General features: G+C 40.0%; 1 long non-coding RNA gene across 1 annotated transcript; it reads left to right on the forward strand.

Moving 5' to 3' along the window:
* Positions 1 to 6,800: 6,800 nt before the first annotated feature.
* Positions 6,801 to 8,342, forward strand: LOC137848471 (uncharacterized). Its single transcript, XR_011091372.1, has 2 exons — positions 6,801 to 7,171; positions 7,450 to 8,342. It is a non-coding gene; the product is annotated as an uncharacterized lncRNA (long non-coding RNA).
* Positions 8,343 to 20,342: the final 12,000 nt, after the last annotated feature.

The raw sequence follows: 20,342 nt of genomic DNA on the forward strand, positions 1-20,342 counted from the left end.
GAAGCCTTTGAAGTAGATGAGTACAGCTGAGAAGATGACATCCATTCCTTGCTACATCCTTTCAGACCTTTGATCACTAGGAGGCAACGTGTTCGAGATGAGGTGTACTCTCTGAGTACACCTTCCCCCACCTTTCCCTTGTCTCTTGTAGCAGGGCCAGCGACAGCTAGACCATGTCCCTCCAGGCAGCAGCACTGGTCTGCACAGTGCATCCCTGGTCACTCACTGACCAGTCAGTATTCCCCTCCACACATACTAATTACCTGTTCTGGAGGGTAGGACATTGCCAAAATGTCATAGAGCCTGGAGAAATTTTTGAGCACTAGGGTACTTGACAACATGTGCCTTTAAAGCAGTGGCATTTCATAGATATTGCTAAGCCACAGAGTTGGGACCTTCATGTTGGGACACTTTTCTAACTTTCTGTACAGATTTTCTGCATTGCTAAAGGCCAGAATAATCCAGGTCAAATTCCACTTAAATATCCTTTCTTGGTGCTTCCCATCAGCTGAGTCTCTCTGAAGGCCTCAGAGCAGCCCATGTGTAAAATTAGATGCAGGTGTGTAGATGGCTTTCTGGTGTGAATCTCAGTAACCACCAGTACTTCACGCTCACTCTGCCTTGCTATGTAACTTAGCACATCCAAGGCACAGAATTATTTTTTTTTGGCAAGCAGGTAGTATCACCTTTCATTAGATACAAGTTTTACCTGAATTTTATCTGTGCTCCTTTTGAAGATGGAGTTTAACTCACAGTAATCAGCAGCTACATTGAACCTCTGTAAGGTCATTCTACAGGGGGGGAAAAAAAAAAAAGCTAATTGCTTAAATCATCTGTGCAAATCTTTCTTTCACGTGTGTTACTTTAATAGCCACATTTTTGGAAGTTTGCAGAGTTTTCTGGTTCTCTGGAGTTTTGGCAGACAGCCTTTAACAGACAAAAAGTCACTGAGAGGGTGGTGCAAAAGAAAGCATTACCTAGAAATGAAAAGTAGTTTTATCACATATTTTTTCTTGGAAAAGTCTCTGTCCTCTAGAAAAATAAATAAATAAATAAATAAATAAATAAAATACAAACAAACAAAACCAATAACTACCAAATAGCCGAGTCAGCTGGCTGTAAAACAGGTTGGGGAGAGAAAAGGAGTTTCTTTATGGCTTCTTGCTGCTATACTTACTAGAAAAGCTCTTAATTATCAGAGGAAGAGTCTGAATTTTATCCTTCAGCCAAATTATTATCTTGCAGCAAGCCTGTAGCAAAAGTAGATTTCTTTACTTGCAGTAACCAGAAGTCACAGAGACCTTATTGTAGCTGGGAGCATAGCACATGAGTGTCATTGCTTCACATTGGAATACGGATTTACAGTTCTTATCAACCAGTGGACTGAACTAAGAGCTTTGGTCCTGATCCATCTTCAAGTCATGTAATTGAGATAGCTGACTAGGAAACACATCTGCTGTGTTTTCCTAAATCCCTAAAACCAGAGGAGAAATAGACCCTTACAATACGCTGTTGGCAATTCAGCCAAAGACAGTCATGTACTCTGGGAGCACAGTACTTCCTGAGTGTTGAGATATCTTCTGGCACCCCGAATTTAGGACCTTCAGATTGGTGCCTAATGTGAGGTAGGAGTAATCTTGACCTTTTATCCTGAATCATGCACACTCTGTATCTAGCTTTGTTAAGGAACTGCTGTGTATCCTGACATTAGGTAACTTCTGTCTCAGTTTCTAAAACTGCAAATGGTTGCTCTGTGATAGCGTAAGCTCAGAAAATACCAAAGAAAAGACAGTTACAGGTAGATATGCCAGCACAAAAGGAGCTAAATTATGATTTAGTTTTAAAGTAATGATTGCATTTCTTATTTTACGAAGTCTGTTTCTGTTTAAAAACATAGTGTTGCTTCTTTTCTTAAAACAAGCTCACTTAAAATAGAAATATTTTGTTGCCATAGCAATGTTTTTCCCTTTGTAATTCTGTTATTTCGGGTTCACTGCAAACTACTCTGCATACCCAGAATTCAGAGATGGAATAAAAAAAAAAAAGGTTCAGATCATTTCCTCCATCCTTTGGACAGCATATGGTTGGTGTCTACAGCATGTATTAGAGCTAATATTTATTTATTCATGGTGTTATCTAGTGTCATTTGAAAATAATACAATTAAACTTATTTATCATTATCCAAGCTCATTTTCAAATTTCTAGTGTTCTCTTTTGGTACAGATAAGAAGTCCATCCAAAAGAACTCTTTCCCACACCATCATATTGATAAGTAGTAAATATTCTAAAACCAGGGTGTATTATGCTGTGACTCTCTCCATCAACGTACAAAATTTATGTGACTGCTCTCAGAGAGTGCTTTCTGCTATCTGCCCCATTTACTTGGCTCTTGCCTCCGGAAGACCAGACTGAAGATCTGAGGAGAGCTTTTTATATCAGGGAGCAGCCTTACACTGAATATATTAATACATTTTTTATGCTTACTGGCATGCAACTAGTGTCAAAATACCAGGGCCAAGACAGGCTTATACTACCATTACACAGAATAAAAAGATGGAACACTCAATGAACTAATATATAAGTAGCAATGGGTAAGAGTAGCACTGACTGTAGGTATACTGCTTGCAATCATGTACCATTTTGCAATGAATAGTAGGAGTTGTTTCTAATCAAATGCATTTTTTCCACTTGTATATTCCTAGCCAAAGGCACTACTTTAATATAATGTGATTTACAGTGTTGTGAGAAACCTGAAACATAGCATCACTGTCATTGTAGGAGATGAAACGCACTAAGAGCTTGCTCCTCAGGGGAACAGAAGAGTGCAGCATGCCACTGACAGGCTGACTTGTTTTTCAGTCCTCAGGAGCTCCTCTACCTTATTCTTGCTTCCAAGCTTCCCTTAAAAACTACCCTACAAAATATACTGTCAAGTGCACTAGCAGGGCTATTTCTACCAGGACCGGATGTCTGCATTTGAATTGTAAATCACAACCAAAAATATATCTCAGGGGCCTTGAAATGTTTACCTCAGTCACTGTTTTCCCTCCTTTGGCTTCCAAGGGAGAGAAAGTTCTAATAATATCCTTATAAACAACTGGGCTTTAAATGTATCAGGTAGCTGGGCTGGCAGAGCATCGAGCAGCAAGTAGCTTTGTCAACAGTGTGGTGCTCACTTCACCTCAGGATTAGATTAGGAGGACTGCTTTTATTACTGGACATTTACAACTCTCTGTTCTTTTTGTTAGACCATGCTCTGAGCTACTCTATTTAAAATAACATTTTACTGTAACTGTTGAATACAATAAATTATGATCACTGAAGCAGCACCATTGTCTTGAAACTTAACAAAAAATCAGTAGGTGGGCAAGGAATTGCAGATGTCTTACAGTCTAGGTTTGGGGCTCCTGAACTCGAAGATAAGGACATGCTTCCTGGAATTCTCCCAAACTGATCTTCAAAAGAAGTCATGGGAGAACTTGCAGGAGAATTCAGCTGGTACAGACAAATCATGAGGCTTCTCTTCTTACATTGCTGAATATAAAGCTCCCATGTTAAAATACTGTCTTTTCTCCTTAAGTAACAGTCATCTTTGAATAAGTAAAACCTGTAAAATGAGTGCAGCTGTTTGTCCCTGACTGTAGCTGTGCTCTGGAACAACATCATTACCAGCAAGCTAAGTGACAGTCTCCACCTCTGCAGCAACACAGAAATCACACAGAGGACTCCTTGCTGGCAAAAAGCATGACATACTCTACCTTCTGCTAGGGCTTTGCAGTCAAAGACTATAACAGCTTCATCTGCCCTGTGAATTCAGCACAGAAAAGGGGTCCAGCCCAACGCTTCAGCATGGGTGTTTCAACGCAGCTTCAAACCTCCCACTTATGGATCTATGGCTACCTCAGTGTCCATCTTGACCCACTACTTCCCTTCCATTACCATAACGTTTACCTGCTACCTGTCTCATGGAAGCACAACCATTTCTCCCCCCATAATAAGTCTAAAACTTCTGTTTTATATGAGGAAGCTGTTAAAAGATGGTTATTTCTGAGTGTGAGTAAACCAGATAGTTTTGAAAAACATTCAAATATAAATCACAAACTTGAACTGCACCTTCCCTTTTTCTGTGCATGGTGCTTGACTACAAGTTACAAGTCCTGGCAGAAGCACACTTCCCAAAGAAAACAAAGGCTTTTCAAAGCAAATATTCCCATGGATTTCTCATAAATACTTAAATCTTGCCTAAAGAATGATTTTCAGAAAAAAAAAAAAAAAGCACTTGTAGAGATCATTACCATCCTCTCAGTGAAAACATGATCACAAAAATAAGTGGTGAAGTGGTGTATGCATGAAGCACTCCTACACTGTGTTAAATGAGACAAATTTATTTTACAATATAAATTCATTTTCTGACATACAGTCAAATGGAGAAGGTTGCAGCCAGACTAAACTCTACTGTGAAAAATGTACATGCAACACCTGCAGAAGTCATACACACTCAACATGAGAATATAGTTTGCCTTACAGGACAGAAAATTTGACTGGTTGCTTAAAGTTCTTCTGAAATGAGAGAGCAGAGGAGAAAAAGTTAGTTTATCAGAACAAGGAATGAAGGACAATAACTTTGCAGGTACTCAGCCAACCCAAAAAGGTTAGGTATTCAAGAATGGTGCTGCCTTGAAGAAAAGCAGGAACAGATATAAACTTATACTTTATTATACCTAGGACAATGAAAGTGGAAATGCAAATGAAAGATTCCCTAGTGAAACACAGGTTCCAGTACAAACATTTTTGGAAGGCAAAACATAAATTTTGCTTATGCAAAAAGAATTCTCTAGACATCCTTTTGTAGTCTCCCCGAAGTCCAGGAAAATGAGGGCAGACTGCTGCCCTTATGCTGTTTGAAACAGCCATTGCAAAAAAAAAGTAGCAAAAACTTCACTCCAGCAGGGCTTTTTTGAACTTCACTTTCTAAGCACCCTTTAAAAAACTGACTTGTAAGTGTGTATTGAATTTCCAAACCCCACTAAAACAGAGGGGCATTAAACTTCTGTTGACTGTTGTGGGTTTCTTTGACAGAGCCTGTTGAGCCACATGTGTTTGCAAAGATAATTCAATCTGCTGTAGGCTACTTGGGGTACATAGCAGTACTTGTTAGCATCTGACCCTCCACCTATGCATGGGAAAGGGCTTTTTCTAGTATGAATCACAGAACCAAGCCAGTGAGAGCACCTAAATGTACCTTGAGAGACCTCAGAAATGTGCTCGTCTTGGCTACCTCTGTTCGTATACGTGTGATTCTGGGCTGTTGGCTAACTATCCCTCCCTGCTGATGAGGTCCACAGTCTGGATATTTTGGGGACCTTAGCCAGAGCAAAAAGGCCTACTGCTTCCTTGTCTTCTCAGCTTGTTCCTTCATCTCTCTGCTATACTGATTGTTATCATTTGTCCATCTTGCATTACTACCCATGGATACTGTCCAGGTGTTACAGAAATTGTACCACCACACAAATAAATGATTTCCTTCCCTCCACACACATATATCCAAGGTCTGATTTAAGTCATATGACACTAGACAGCAGATGGGTGCAACAAGCAGATGGGAGGAGCAGAAGGTTTTGGCAAGCCAACACTGATGAGTACAACAAGCAATGGTTACCCCATACCTGCTGTTTGCTTAGTGCTTGTCCTGAGTGTTGCAGGGGTCATGAAGGAGGAGAGTTTTAAGGATGGATTTGCCAAAGGGCAGCATGGAAGGGAGAGGTGTCTTCACAGGGAGCTTACTCCATTCACAAAGTACCTGGGAGGAGGTGCAAGATGGTCCCTTCTGATGGCTGTGCTTGTGTTCTGCTCCCTGGCGGCTTAATGTGTGGCAGTCAAAAGCATTTTTAAATTGTTTTTGAGAAACAAAAGTTCATATGTAAAAGAATTTTCTTTGGTTCTTTCCTTTTCCCCTGCAGAAAACACCTGGGTAATTGAATGTACACACACTAGTGTGCACATGTCTTCCCCCCTCAAACAGAAAATACAAGATTATATGGAGAGGTAAAGCACACAAGTCAAGAAATGTCTCAGTGAAGTGCACACGGGCTTGTTCCCTTGAAAACACGGTGTTCCCTTGAGTTGAGCAGTCACAGGTAATGGCAGCTCTAAAAAACAGATGGGTCTCCAAAAGGTCAGATTATTTTCAGGCATTTTTCACCTTTAACCAAATAATTAAACCTTTTGAGATTCTTCAGTGCTACTAAAAACTTGCCCTTGGTATTTCACTGCATAGAGAATGCTCATTTCCCTTCTAGTGGAAGATGACTGAGATTTTAAGTGCTTGCTTATGGGTTGCACAAAAGAAGCCTGAGGTCTAATGACTCAATATTAAGCAGTAGTTTCAAGATGAATGCTGGAAACTGGAGAAATCCCTCTTAGGTATTTATGTGGTTTAAAGACTAAGTGAACTGCACGTTTCCGTTTAGCAAATCTGTGGTCAACTTGATCACTTTAATATGGCAGCTGAGGTGGCAGGAGAAGGAAGTAAAGAGATTTATTGGAAAACCATCAGCTTAAATATATATCAGACCACAGAAAGTTTCCAAAATCCCCAAAGGCCAGTTTTGCTTTTTTTTTGTGGCTGTGTAGGTCTTTTTGTTGTTGTTGTTGTTGTGTTTTTTTTTGTTTTTGTTTTTGTTTTTTTTGTAACATATCTAGCTTAAATGGTAAATAATAAGTGATAATAACAACCAGCTGGTTCCCATAGAATAGAAAGTGACTGAAAGAGCAGCTGCCATTCTGCTTTCTCTCATTCCCCTTGTCAGAGCTTCATAGTGTCTGTTTAATGTGGTATATTAACAGCCCTATCATGAGTGGAAATATTACACCCCAAATCCTCATGAGGAGCTCTAGTGAGCCAAGATTTGATTTCTGTGGATGTGGTTTTCCAGCGGAGCTGCCTCAGAACCACAGAAAATGTTCTGTCAGAAATTCAGGGAGACATGCTATCCTGCACAGTAAGAAACAGGGACAGGCTTTGCAGGATAATCTTCTGGAAGATGAAAGAAATGGAAATGTCCCCTGTTTCTTTTACTTGCATTGCATTTGGGGATTAATTTCCCAATAAAATGCCACCATCTTCTTAGATGTGCAGGATCTAGGCACTCGATTTCCACTGGCTTTCCTGGTAAGTGTTGAAATCCTGTGCATTGCTGAAAATATAGGGGTTCCCAATAATTTTGGTAGAGGCTTGTTCCTGCCCAGCTGACATTGGTGGAGGTTTATTACTATCTGAGATTAGCTTTTAAAGTAGTAGCTATAATTTCGCAGGTAACAGATTCATGTGATTCATCCCATACTCTTCTTAAAATGCTGCATGTTTTTTTGTTTGTTTGTTTGTTTGTTTGTTTTTTGTTTGTTTTTTTTTTTTTTTTGTTTGTTTGTTTTGTTTTGTTTTTCCCAAAGAGTTTTATGACTTCTTCAAGAAAATTGTCACTATACTCATCACCCCTGCAGGCCTCCAAGGCCTCGGGTCCTCTGGGAGGAATGTGACCCAAGAAGGCCCAAGCTGTCCGTGGTGGTGTGAGAAGTGAGCAAGCAGGTGCAGAGCAGTTAAACATCCCTTATGGCATTGCAGGAGCAGGAATGTGGCCTTGTTTCAGGATTGGCTCTGCAATGTAACGGGATGGAGAACGAAAGACCAGAAAGAGCTGCAGCATGGAGGATTAGGATGCTCCCCAAGGCTTCCACGCAGAAGAGAGCCAAGAGCCTTCTGTACTTAACAGTAATAACTTACTTATACTTACATCCCCAGAGTGTTGTGAGGCTTAATTAGGTAATGTTTGCAAAGTGCTATGCAGATGCAAAGAGCAATATAAGCACTAAGTATTATTAACTGGTAGAAGATTTCCATGCGAGAGGTCTCTACAGTCTGTTGGAGCTAAATGATTCAGCAGGTTCCCCAAAATTACGGGGCAGAGCAGAGAACTCTCCCTCAGAAACACGAGTCCACTTTCACAGCCTGCCTTTCGCACCCCAGGGCCCAGGATCCCAAATTGCCTCTGTTACCCTGGCCTTCTCAGCACCACATCCTGAGGGAAGGCAGGAGGAGGAGTTCACTGAGACCCTCAGCAAGACAAGGACAAGGCCAAAGCGGCCTGAACTGAGCACTGTTGGCTCTCTGCCAGGATAAGGACAGGTTTCTGTTCTGTGACATGGTCGCAGAACAGTACCCCAGTACCTCTCCCAGGTTTCTTTTTCCCAGTCAGATAAATGGGAGACCTGCCTCCAAGCGGGCATGTAGCCCAGTTTCCCTGGGCCCCCAGTGCTGTCCTCCCGGGTACTGTGCGGGTGAATGTTTGTGCTATTGCAAAAAACAGAGGCTATGTGAAGGGAGGGATCCTGCACAGCTGTGTGACTGTAGCACGATCACAGCCCCCAGAGGGGGTGTCCGAGGGGAAGCTTTAAGAAAGGATAATTTTTTAAAATTCTGGTAGTTGAAGTGAAGGTTGAATGAGAGTCAAAAATAAATATCAGACTCTTCTGAAATTCACCCATGCCTAAATGACAGCTTAACTGCCAGCCTGCCTTCCCTCTCTCTGAATGTAAGTGCCTGAAGTATGGAGAAAAGGAGCCTACTTGTCCCACTGAGTCCCAGCGGGTCTCCTGGCTGCTGTAGCACCCAGCTGAGCTATCTCAGTGGAGAGCTGGCAGGGGACAGAGCCTGGGAAGCTCCACAGGGGACAGAGGTGGTGGGGAAATGCTGATTTTTTTCCAAGCTTGGCTGCTTGGCGTATATCTTGCCAAGTGGAAAAGCTGCTATGATTTTCTATCCCACATTTTCTGGACAACTGTAATTGGCAAAACTGAGCAATAAATTCTTGCGTGACTTACGGCATGATTGCTATACTTTTATACTTGTACATAAGCTGGACGCTATGCACACAATTGACAAGCTGGAAATCTTCAGTTGACACACAAAAAACAAACAAAACAACAAAAATATCTCATATATGGTTCTCCAGACATGATAGGGACTAGAAGTCATGTGATGTATTGATGTTTAGTTCTATTGATGTTTAATTTTCCATTCAATTTCCAGCACGAGAATTGCTTGAACAGTAGCTGGTTACAAATGTGTTTTTTACAATTTTTATTATTCCTGCCTTTTTGTTCTTTTTCTTTTATACTACCTTTCCAGATGGATTATCCAGTTGGCTATGTACAATAATATCTCATGTCTTTACACCAGAAGGAAAGTAGATTTTTTGGCATCTGAAAAATACAGTGATATAAAAATACTACATCCAAATTCTTTAGATTTCTTTTCCCATCTTGGAGTCATCATGAATGAGGTGTATATCAGTCAGTGTTGCTGTACTGGTGCAGCTCACCGCAGAGATTATGCTTGGCCATACACAAAGGCTGCTGGTGCCAGCTTGTGCCACAGATACCCTGGCAGCCCCGGGAGGACTCTGGACTTTCACCTCCCTCTGCCCCTTGGTGGCTGTGGGCAGTGGTTTGCTTCCTGCTCATCATGAGTGTCCCCTCAAGGCTCCAGCCAGAAGAGGGGTTACCCTCAGGTGCCTGGGAAGAGGACGTGCTACAAAACAGAGCAATTGAGCTTTGCCTCCACCAAGAGAGCAACATACACATGTATATATATATGTGTGTGTGTGTGTGTGTGTATATATATACACACACACCAGCACTCCTTACCCTGCTTCTCTCTAGACATGTATGGCACCAGCACATAGCCTGCCTGCTAAGGCAAGCCCCTCGACACTGCACGTGGGTAAGCATGTAAAGTGACCTCATCCTACCACTGCTATGTTGATGCAACACTGTGCTCAGTATTGAGCATCCAACTCCACTGAGTGTCCACAAATTATAAATAGAATAAAGACAGACCTTAAAAGGCTTTCCTAAAACTATGTTATCTAATTCAAAGTCTCTAATACTCATATACATATAGAAAATACCATACTTCTAAGAATTTGATATTAAAAATCTGCTTGCAAGTGTTTGAATAATTGGCCAGAAACAGAAGAAACAATGCAATAACACAAAACAGAATCAAAATTTAAAAGGAATTTCAGCCATGAGAGAATTGCAAAGTGGATATGTGATTTTTCAAGCTTTTCTTTGCCATAATACACACCAAAAAAAGGGGGGGAGGGGAGAGGGGGAGTGAGCTACCGCTCCCAACAGAATATTTTTTCCTGCCAGCACATCTTAAGAGAGGGATGTTCTCTCCTTCCCACAGAATCTGCATTAGCAGTGAAGGCAAAGCTGCTTAATACAGACCCTGAAAACGGCATGTGTAAGATATCTTACCAGGTGGATTTTCTTTTTTTCAAATAGCTGTACACAATTCCTTTGAAAGCCTATTTGTTTTAATAGGTCGCCACAAGCTAAACAGCTGCCACATTTCCTGTCAAACACAATGTTGGCTCTTTGTGGTTTTCTCCATTCCATCTCACTATAGATCAAGTTATGAAGACTCATCTTGTAACCAAAATAAACACAACCAACACGCACACGTTTTCCATGATACTCTAAGATCATCTGTTATTAACAAGGCTTTTGGTAACAAGCCCTTTTATGATGCATTTATTCAAGGTTCGTCCTTCCTAAAGAGTGGTGAATAGTTAATTTGTTTTCTATGCCATACTTTGTGTAGCTAAATAATTAATCACATTGATATTCTATCAATATATCTTTCTTTAATGGTTAAACATGTGTTAATAATTCAAATATCTATGGGTGACCTCTTTGCACTCCAGTGATTTTCAAAAACCCCAGCGCTCTTTGAAGGCAGTCTATCATTATCATGTACAGCACAAGTTAAAAGCCTTTTGTTCTTTTCTTTTTCTCTCCTCTTCCACTGGTATGCCCCTTTCTAGGCGAGGTCCTGTGGGCCAGCAGCAACCTGGGGTTAGTTTTAAGTGGAAAAGCAAAGTTCAAGGGTTTTGAGCTGCTGATGCAGTTACGATACTTAAACATGGAACAACCAGCTGGGCAGGCAGACACGTGCTGCACTGCATAAACCTCTTTATACTCATCTGGTGAAGCTTTTCAGTTGTGATTAAATTCATCAACTGAGTCTGAAAACCTCAGAACTGGATACTTGCCCAATTCACGGGTTATGCAATTATGAGTTATTAGAGTCCAACAGACTAATGATGTTGCCAAGCCCCAAAAGAAGCTGACTGTTCTAAAATACTGTGGGTTAAAAATGCAATTATACAGCCTCTTCTATAAGACTTTTGCACATACTTCCTGCAATAACAGCAACATTTTCAGGCAAACTAGTGACCCCTGTATAATAGAGCTCAGACATTGCAAATATGGAGCCTTTCTCTTACACCCTGTGAGGAATCAATGGATACACTTTTCCATAGATTCACCGGAGAGTGGGTATTTTACTGTCCAGTTTTCTGCTTTTCACAGGTGAAGAATAGGGCTAACTTTGGAAAACCTACAGTAGAAGATTACAGCAGAGACCATAAATTGCAATAGATAATCCTGCATTCACGCCCGATGCTTTAATATAAAAACACACTTCCTCCTTAAAGTTAAAATGATGTATGATGAGAATTGTTTATCATCCAATGACTCCTCGCATGTACTGTTGCAGTGGTTTCTCCCAAAGGATAGGCCACAAATCTTGTTGATTTAATGTTACTGATTCACACATTTTGGAAAGAGAAGCTGGTTTCTTAGGGAAAGGCTTAGGGATGAATTCTGGGAATTCTGAAAGTGTGATCTTGGCCAGCAGAGCTGGAGAACAGTGTTGCCATCTTTTTTTCTTGTCAACTCCTGTGCAAAGCAACAGCAGTGACTGGCTTAGCATGGAAACAAGCTGCAGAGTGGCAGCTGGAGCCAACTTAGTTCTGCTGTGCAGGGAATCAAAGTAAGGAAACAAATGTATAGAGAGGTAGGTGGAAAGTATGTTTTTAGCTAACACCTCACTATCTCATAATCAGTCCTATTGGACATATCTTAGGAACACAGTTTTCTTTCTCTGGAAATACCTCTTACTAAAAGCAAGAGGAGTAGAATAATCTACAAGGTGACATAAGAACCTTTTTAAAATTCCTTAGATTTTTACATCTGTTTGGACAAAGATGATTACAGCCATTTGTACAGGGCCTATACCATTTTATAACATTTATTGTACTATATTTACTGAACATAGAAACTATATGCTGAAATACTCTGCCATATCTCCAATTTCTGTAAAGTGCTGAGAACTTAAGGCTGTTATTCAGAGACCAGTTCACGAAAATAAGCATGTTCAGGAAAGCTATAAAAGCAACAACTTACCCTGGCGCTTCAGTGACCTTGTCTTACTAAGTGTTTTTCCAAAATACATCTGGAGATTAAGGTATGTTTGAATACCAAGGCTCCTGCTGATAGGGTAACCCACAGAGAGTGAATCCACAAAGATTTGCCACATGGGGTCCCCTCTGAAGGGACTTTGGTGAGTACCAGTAGATTTTACTTGTTAGCACAAACTCTGTGCAAACCAAGAAGAGGTTTTGAAATAACAGGTCAGAGTCAGGATGAGATGTGTTTGACAGAAAGCCAGACTCACCACAACAAAAATTCAGGATGAACAAAGGCACACAAACTCCATGTGTTTTTCTTCTGTTTTCTTAAGGCAGCCCACACCTGCTAACCCAAGACAATGACCATGCTCCCAGCTGTCAGTCAGCTCATCACTTCTCCGAAACAGAAATCTTCCCAGGAATTCCAGGGCTTTGTTTTTTTCTGAAATAACTGTGTCAGAGTCAAGGGGAGACCTTTACCAACAGCGTATCATGGGCAAAGCTTTGAACAACACACACTATACCACGTGGTCAGATACTTTGTGGAAACTCTCCTGGTTTACAATATCAAGAAAAATTCCTACATCTCTGAATCTGCACATGGTGGAGGAATCTATTCCAAAACAAAGCATAATTCAAAGTTCAATGTTTCGAATGTTTATTATTTTATCTGTGCCTGCTTTTAATATTTGCATCAATCTCCATGGGAAAAATAAAAATTAAAATTAAAGCTCAGTTCTAACATCATGAGAAATATTATGAATGGAAACAAAGCCACACACAACAGCATTGGAGGCCAACATGAAAACAAAATTGGCCACATTCATGCAAGGCTCTGGCCCAACAGTTCAGGCCCTCCCAGACTGTAGTAGACATTGAAGAAGATTCATGCCCAGAAGGACAGCATAAGCCTTTCATTAGGTGTGAGGGACAGTTCTCTCATCCCTTATTGAAATTCACTTAACACTGGCCATGAATAACATCTCTTCAACTGAGTCTTTAATTTCTTTTTGGCTTTGTAAAGCTACTCAGAAGAGTTGGCCATAGATCAGGTCTCTGTATTTATAACCTAATGAACAGAAGACTATCTGTTTACGTTCCACACTACAGTCAATCTACCACTGAAATAGCCTTCAAACATAAACATCAAAACAAAGTCATTTTCTATAATCTTAAGCTATATGAATATATATACCCTGATGGCTATCTTTGATAGTGGTCAACATGTAACTAACATAAAATTGGAATCTGCAAAGCCAAAAGGAGCTGTATCCCTTAGCAAAGATCACAGATATTTACTATCTATATTTATTGCCACTATATCATGCAAATAAGAATATTTTTCTCATTTGTATTTTCTCTATTTTTTACTACTGTACACGTTTAGGCACCCAGTTTTATTCCTCTGATCACTTACTCTGTGTAGACATTGGTGTCCTTCTTTTTTTTACAGATGAACAGTCTAAGGCCCTGAAAAATGACTTAGTTGGCTGGAATCTCTGTGCAAGGTAGTGGAAGAGCCAAAAATTTAACTAAGCATTTATTTAACCCCACACTTTTATTCCTTTAAATGCCCCATGCTCTTCTTGCAGTAAAAATCTCATTATAAGGACCTGTATGGATGAAGAAAAAGACAAAATGAATCATCTGAGTTCAAATATGTACAATCTGAACCTAAATCTAGTGCTTTCACTGGATTTTCTTATGTTTTCTGCATGACTTGTACATGAGCAAATACATCATCATGTCATTCTTCACTCAAAGGGTGGTGAAGCACTGGCACAGGTTGCCCAGAGGTGCTGTGGATGCCCCATCCCTGGAGGTGTTCAAGGCGGGGTTGGATGAAACCCTGGGCAACCTGACCTAGTGGGAGGTGTTCCTGCCCATGGCAGGAGGGTTGGAACTAAATGATCTTTAAAGTCTCTTCCAACCTAAGCTATTCTGTGATTCTGTGATCATGATGATCACAGAAAACACTACTCTGATATTTTTCTTTCAGCCAGAAGCCAGACCTGCTTGTAGCTTCTTCTCTCCAAAGATTGCAGAGCCTTTCCACTTCAGCTCAGTACAAAATGTTTCAGGTCCTAACAATGTCTCTTTGCTTCCTGTTACACCTGCTGTGACAGAGACCAGCCAATGCATTTTTGGTAATTGTCCCCAGACCTGACTACGCCTGTACTGCATGGCTGATGAGGGTGGCTTTGCCAGCCTGCTGTGCCTCCCTCTCTGCTCTGTTGTATGCATGGCAGATATCCACACACAGCTTGTCAGCTTTGTTTAGGTGAATGGGACTTTGAATCAATAAGAAGAAACTCATCTGAGAAGCAACTTTCCTTAAATTGCCTACAACACCCTCTCAGTGAGCAATAAACAGCCCACATTGTTGAGCCCTGCTATGGAATTTGTCAGTTAGCCCTTGCTTTATCCTCTGACAATATGATGAATATTTGATAGTGCTAAACCACCTAATGCCAGGCAAGTTTCCAGGGAGCAGGCCTGCTTGAATTGGCAGCATGCACACCTCACATCCTTACATCCTTGCAATTGCATGAAGCCAGGGCCAATCCCGGCCTATGCCACTTGGGTGTGTTTGGGAGATGAATTTGGCAGCTTGGTCCAGCTCAGAGCCAGAAGTTGCTCTGAAAAAAAATAAAAATAAAAAAAATCATGCTGGATTTGGCACTGGTCTGAAATTGCTGTGTGATATATTCATCCCACATGCAAAAGGTCAGCCTTCGCTGTTGATTTCCAAAACTTCAGGAGACTTTGGAAACTTCTCCGTTTTCAATTTTCTCTGTGCACAACTAGAGCAGGAACAGTGGTGGCTCTACTGTGTGATGCAAAAGATATGTACTTCTCTGTTCTGAGAAGTGCTGAGGAGTTAAAGTCAGCAAAAAGAATGTTTTTAACGAGTTCTGGAAATTACTACTACTTTCCACTGAAACAGTTTCACAGTGAGAATGGGGTCACATGGACATTTTGTATTTTAGGGGAAAGTTCTGATATTTTTTGCCTTTGCTGGTAGATAAAATGTTTAAGAAAAAAAATCAGTTGAATCAACATATGGAAGTGAAGACTTGTGTTTCAGATTGGTATTTCAACATTTCAGTATGATAAAATATAAAAATGCCAGTACTTCAAAGCAAGTCTTTTCATTGCAATTTCCACATGGACTTTCCCAAAAAATATACATCCTGAAACTTCCTGCTAGATGAAGAAATAAAATTGTCTAAACAAATACATTTGGGCATGTTTTCATTAAAATAAATGTTACAATACTACAGTCTCTTGTGGCAGGAAAAATCCTTACTCCAAAGAGCTCCAACATGTATTACTTTTGAATAGCAATGTCCTTAATAACACTCATCAGGGATTTTAGCTCTTGGCCTGCCTATGTTTCAGGAAATTCTGTCTTTCCACTGGAAAGAAAAAGTAATTTCTTCTATGAAGACCAGCTCTACTGATCAATACTCAGCTAACCAAAATGAATTATCAAAGAAAGATCTGTTTACTTTAGAACTATGTACGATACAACTGGAGCTGTGTTGTCTCTGTACAAGTTTGATATGTGTTTTACTTCTTAGCTTTATCTGAAAAGGTCTCAGCTGAAGCACAGAGTAAAGTTACTTAAGCAGCTCTTCCAAGCAATTACATTTCCAAATGGTGTGTGGTCTTGTTTTTAACAATGATTGTGAAGCTGTTAACACTTGCTCAAAAATTTGCAGGCATTGGAACATCCTATCAGGATAGAGCACTTTGTACTCCGTAGTACAGAGTCTATCATGCTGCCTTTCGTCTTGTGCAAGAGAAGGGGATACACTGCAGGTACTTCTAAGAAAGTTTGGTTAGCTCGCAGTAAGCCCTTGCCCTCCAGGATCATATTCTTCCTTGGCAGGATTACTCTAACACCATGAAATAGACTAGACCTTCAGCAAGTATCACACATCACATGTTTCTGTGGGAATTCATCCCTACTAAGGATATTATGTTTGAATACCTAAATGTCAGATAGCAGGACTCCTTGAGGACATCTCACATAGCCGACCACCAGTGATGTCTTGGTTTTATGACTCTCAGCTTATCTTTTACAAAATGCACGTAAGAGGGGCCACAACTGCACTGCAATCATTTTCAGAGCACACCTAGCCCAAACCTACCTGGCCCCATTACATTTGGAAATATTTCTGTAAGCTCATCATTGGCTCTGCTGTTAATGAGCATTAAGAAGTTTCTGAGGAAGTGAAAAACTGCCATTTATCTTGAGACCACCATTATATACTACTACATATCTGAAGAGAAAGGAAGAGCCCTGAAAAAAAAAAAAAAAAAAAAAAAAAAAAAAAAAAAAAGCTGCTTTCTTTTGCAAACAGCACACATACTGCAGTGATAGTTGTGTTTTTTCTTTCTGTTACTTAGCTTTGTCGGTTTTACTGCCAACCTGGGATTTGCTGAGCAACAATTCTCTTGTTTTGGTTTAAGCTCAGGATTCCTGCAGAGCACAATGCAACATAAAATATGGTCCTACGTGCTGGGAAGGAGTGTTTGGTTTCCCAGACATTCAAATGCAGCCTAGTTGTCTAAAGAACAAAGAAATATTAGCAGGTATACTCCCACATGGTACATGCATCTCATAGTAAGATATGATCCATGCTTATTGCCAGGGACCTTTCTGAACAACAACTAACAGTCTTGTAAATTTTTACTGGTAGTTTGGCATTTTTTCATTTATTCTGAATTCTGCTCAAAGGAATTTTGAATAGGAAATCCACAGTCAAAAGTTAGCATGTGAGCAAAAGTTTGCTTGTTTATAGAATTATTTAGAATCATAGAATCATTAAGATTGGAAAAGACCTCTAAGATCATCAAGTCCAACCATTATGTTAGCTTCCATCAGTCCTGAAGTGGGATAGCCCTCCCAACCTTGCTGGTGTATCTCAAGCTCACTGAGGCACCACTGGCCATTGCTGCTGGTTTGTTCTACCTTGATGGTTGGTTACCTGTAGTAACCAACACAGAGGATGTCTTGATGGTATTTAGCACAAAGCCACAGATTCATGAAATGGGTTTTCTGTTATAGTGCTCACCCTCAAGTGCTTGCTAACTTTCACAAAACAGCTTTCATGGGCTGTTTTGGGGTAAAGAACATTTAAGAATGAGAAGTCTCTGTCAGGGAGTCCTTGGACAGGCATCTTGAACTCTTTCCTTGCCCTAGGAAAAACTCTTTCCTTGCCCTAGGTGAAATATATTGCCCAGATAATGTTTATGTAAGCTATTCAAAATCATGAAGATAGACTGACTTCCACCAGCTGAAGATCTAAGCCTATATCCTTTTGAAACATTTTGGCATCATCACAGCTTCAGTCCATTTTTCTGTGCAAGTGGAGGCACTTCAAAGAGAATCTCCAAAATATCTGTAAAAGAGAAAGACTGGTTTGCACAGAGAAACACTCCAATTTGTATCATGCAATGATCTGCCCCAAATGTATTAACAGGGCATTATTTTGCCACTTGTGAGAATTTTTTTCAAATTGTATTATTATTAGAGGTGGACCATGTTCTTTCTTTCGTTTCCTCCCTTTCTTTCTTCTTTTCCTTCCTTCCTTCCTTCCTTCCTTCCTTCCTTCCTTCTCCTTTCTTTCTTTCTTTCTTTCTTTCTTTCTTTCTTTCTTTCTCTCTTTCTTTCTTTCTTTCTTTCTTTCTTTCTTTCTTTCTTTCTTTCTTTCTTTCTTTCTTTCTTTCTCTCTTTCTTTCTTTCTCTCTTTCTTTCTTTCTCTCTTTCTTTCTTTCTCTCTTTCTTTCTTTCTTTCTTTCTTTCTTTCTTTCTTTCTTTCTTTCTTTCTTTCTTTCTTTCTTTCTTTCTTTCTTTCTTTCTTTCTTTCTTTCTCTTTCCTTCTTTCCTTCTTTCATCTCTTTTTTTTCTGTGAAAGAGAGAAAGAGAGAAAAAGAAAGAAAGAGAAAGAAAGAAAGAAAGAAAGAAAGAAAGAAAGAAAGAAAGAAAGAAAGAAAGAAAGAAAGAAAGAAAGAAAGAAAGAGAAATAGAGAAAGAGAGAAAGAAAGAGAAAGAGAGAAAGAGAGAAGGAAAGAAGGAGAGAAAGAGAGAGAAAGAGCCCTTGCCTACCTGCACTGTCCTACAGCTCTCACTTACAGTGTGGCCTGTACTCCCTCTCAACAGCTGATGTTTTACCACGTTGCATGCATGTAATCTTTCAGCCAGAGAGGAAGAAAATATATGGAGGATTTATACAAGGACTGACATATACCCTGTAGATAGGACACCGCACATTACAGCCCCTGTTTGACTTAGATGTGGAGTTAATCTGACCAAGTGCCACTGGGGAGGTCCCACAACCTGAGCACTTCCATGAACCATCAAGACGTGGGGTTGTTTAATTTTCTTTCTGAACTGGTGGACTGGAAAGGACCTCAAGGAAGCCTCCTCCTTTATCTCCCACATGCCCATCAGTGTTATGATCATGCTGAATTGTCTGTGCCAAAGTCATTCGTGACATGAATTGTACTATGATGTTCTTCTAACACCTCAGTGGTGGGTACTCCATAACCAGGGCATCTACCATTTGGCTATCCTTACCTTTGGTGAGTTTCTTCTTTGGATGAAGGATTTTTCTCTCTTTACCGTAACCTTTTAACTATCTGAAATATTTCACCCCTTTCTGGACAAATGATTTTCAATTCAGTCTTTATGATGCATAACTGCATCATAATGTTGATCAGACACTGTCTTTGGAGACGTGGTTTTAACACCTAGGTCACACAACTACCAGGGTGTTATAACCACCTGGTTTGGGGCTGTTTTTGAAAAGAAATTACAGGAGCTTTGTTATGATATGTAGAAGTCCAGGAATCAAATCTATGGTATCATTTCACCTTTGCAGAAAAATCCATTTAGAAAAATCCACATATAAAATTCAAGTATGTAACACCTGCACCCCATTCCATTTCAACCCCTGCAGAAAAAGCTGGCCCTTTGCTTCCTGGAGTGAAAATGAAATATGCTACTTTGGGTCAACCAGATTTTATGTTCAAGCTCAATTGAAAATGTTTGCACTGTTGTTTCAGGATAAAAAATCCTGTAATCAGTCTGATTCATTGCAGGTTTGGGACACTATCATTCAGTAGCTCAATCAAAAAATGTACAATTTCATAGCTTTACTTATCATATTCAGACACATTAGCACCTCTGTAGATTTCCTGTACAAAGTCCAAGAAGGAGCTAATTTCAGCTGTGAAAGCTGAAATCATTTTAGTCCTTACTTTACCCATTTTAAATGTTCTTCAGAGAAAAATATCCATGCAACAGCTAATGCCAAAGACATACTCAATTTATAAAAATTGTTAATGGTTCCTGATAATTTGTCAGGATCTTTCCCACGAGTCCGATCTTTCTGAAATATTTTTAAGCCTTTAAGAGACTTTTGTTACATACCTGACATGCTAAAGTTCAATCTAAACTGAACTAAGCCTTCCAGGGAAAGATTCAAGATGATGGGCTTATTTTAATCTGATACTTGGCATACTACCTTTAAATTTAGAAGAAAACTTTCTTGAATGTGTCCTGAAAGAGGGAGTCAGATATTTTAAACAAGACTTTATATATACAAGAAGCATCTTTCCCTCTATGAAGATTTGGGCCTGTTATGCCAAATGCCAAAGACTTGTCTTGTCTCACTCAGCAATTTTACACTCCAAGTTTGTTTCCTAAACAGTGCTTTGATTTTCTAGTATTGCAGCTGGCACCAGAGAAAGGTATACAATGTATTTTCCCAGTGTTTATTATTTTGTCTTCCTAAAGGAGTTTTATTTTTCCTCGTTACCCTTTTCCCATTGCAAATTTTGGTCCGAGTCCAGGTGACTGTGGTTGGGTTCTGTGGGGATTTTTATCCTGGTTCTCTCTCTCCATGCATATTTCATGTGCCCATTACTTTAGGTGCCATAAACACAAATTAAAACCAGCATCATTTCTGTCAGAAAGGACCACATTTCTCTACTCATTCATTATTTATGCTG

Source organism: Anas acuta, chromosome Z (genome assembly GCF_963932015.1).
Source record: "Anas acuta chromosome Z, bAnaAcu1.1, whole genome shotgun sequence".
Taxonomy (NCBI): Eukaryota; Metazoa; Chordata; class Aves; order Anseriformes; family Anatidae; genus Anas; species Anas acuta.